Here is a 2,599-nt window from a genome sequence, read left to right on the forward strand (position 1 = left end):
TACTTTTTTCTGGCAGCATTAATAGCACTATTATTGTCAGAAATGAGGACCACGGTGGGGTTATTAGAGGCCAATTATTGCATAGGGATGTGTGCCCCACATGTGATGTGGAGCTATGTCATTGCACCCACATGCCAGCTTGTACTTCTAAATATGATGATATCTTTGATATGTACAGCCTTATGAAAATATGCTTTTGGAGGCATTCAAAGCGTGAGAGAACATATACTAGGTATCAGGTCTTTTTAATAAAATAAAAATATTTTTACTTTATTTTCTATTGTATTATTTTTATTTTTTTACTTATGTTCTTAGCCAAAGGAAAGTGATGAGAGAAGTAGATATTATGGGAAAAGATAGATAATATGTTATCTAAATAAGAATAAAAATAATATTTATTATTGTGAGAAAAAAGTAAATATTATCTTATTTCATATGAAGTTGTAATAAATTATAAAATAAATATGAGACTCAGACAAGAATAAATACATTATTTGTTGATTGTTCTTACTCTCCTATTTTTTTAAACAAATTGTATTACTTTCTTTATTGATAGGTCCTAAACACTGGCAGAGCTTAGTAGTAACAAGTGGGGGCAACTTCCCCTGGAATTTTCTTTTTCAGTTTTTTCTAAATATTTCTTTTATATTATCTCAAATATTATTTGTTACCTTATGTAAATTGTATATTTGTATGGTCCTTTTAAAAATTATAGATCATAAATAAAAGTCTTTATATGTGTAAATGTTGATATTACTAATAATATTTTATTTTATTTGAGTTCATAATGATTTTTCACTTATGAAATATACTATGAGATCATAGATAAACTTTGTCAAACTTTGTGGCAAAAGTTATAAGATTCTATGACTTTTTATAAATTATTTATCATTGATAACATATATAATTTTGTGCAAAAATTCTACCTTATGAATTTCAATACGAGTAAGAAGATTTACTTGTGATGGCAACAATTTTAACATTTTATTGTTGATATTGTAAGTCATTCATATTAAAAAACACTCAACCTTATCTGAATTTAGTGCAATTTGATATACGAGAAAAATGAATGCATCTTATTTGTTTGATCAAATTATTCCTTTTCTCCTAACTATTGTAATTTACCTACTATAGGAAGATCATTGTAACAACCAAACAAAAGTATATAGTAAAATATAATATGAGTTTCTTGTAGAAAATATGGTGATTTATATTGAAAATAAATAAATGAAAATTTTACTCTTAATTCAATCATCGATGATTGAAGTATTTAATCAAAAGTGACACTTTAAATGAATGTACATTTTTCTGTAACATTTTTAATTGTTAATAATTGTTATATATAAATAATGTGTTATTTTAAAACTTTAAAACAACTTGTTACTCAATTAATCTTTATTACAAATTATAATTAAGTATAGTTGTCCCTCTTAAACATTACTCCAAGATTGCGCCACTAGTCCTAAACTTTTCTTATAAAAACATTACTCTTTATGTCAAGATTCTTAATTCTTGTACAGGTGTTTATCTTGATTCGTTCTTTTTTTTAATAAAAAATACAAGCTTGATGAAATTGTTGGATGTACAAATTCTTAATTCTTGTAGGACATATTATTCTTGTTTTAGTTTTCAGTTTTTTTTTATACAAATTTTAGTTTTCAGTTTTAGAAAATAACAATATTTCCGTGAAGGATTCTCATATAAATATTTCAAAACTTTTGATGTTTAATTTGATGCAATTTAAAAAGTCAATAAATAATATAAATAACAATTTAAGAAGCCAATGAATTATATTAAAGTCGAACATAATTTGAGTAAACAACTTTATTTAATATATATATTGGAAAGTGCGAGAAATAAATTGATCGAGATGAAAATGCGAGAAATAAATGGAAAATATAATGAATCATTGAAAAACCAATAATTGCATGATTATAAGAAGATACTTGCACATGTATAGTAATAAATTGTGGGGTTGTTGGAAAATTATATATCCTTCTACTAAATTTTTATACTTATAGGAAAAGTGAAATTTATCACAAATTAATAATTTATATATTAATAATTGATTTATAAGTAACATATATCATTTCCTTTTTTTTCTTTCAGGTAGAAAAATATAACATTGCACAAATCTAAAATATACACTATTGATTGCTAAGGTTAGTCATTGTTTTTTCCAGCTGTTTGGTCTGCTGATAACAAGCTAACTGACAAATAAAATTACTTCAAATCTTATTTCAATCTTGTGGAAACTTAAGGAACCTTATTTCAATCTTGTGGAAACTTAAGGAACCTTATTTCAATCTTGTGGAAACTTAAGGAACCTAATTTCAATTTTGGGTTCAATTGTGAAGTCGTAAATTAGATATGAGAATATGAGTGATAAAATTCATAAATAAAAAACTGGTAGGACCATTATTTTTGGAATAAATACTTTTATGACTTGGTCTTGGAGAAAAAAGTAATTGAGATTATGCAATTTTACATGACATCTGCATTATTTTATCGGAGGGGATTCACTAGTTGAGTAAGTTAAAAAAATATACTCCACATTTTAATCATCAATTTATGAAAAATGAATTGTTCATATTTACTA

This window comes from Lupinus angustifolius, unplaced genomic scaffold (assembly GCF_001865875.1).
Source record: "Lupinus angustifolius cultivar Tanjil unplaced genomic scaffold, LupAngTanjil_v1.0 Scaffold_6_167, whole genome shotgun sequence".
NCBI lineage: Eukaryota > Viridiplantae > Streptophyta > Magnoliopsida > Fabales > Fabaceae > Lupinus > Lupinus angustifolius.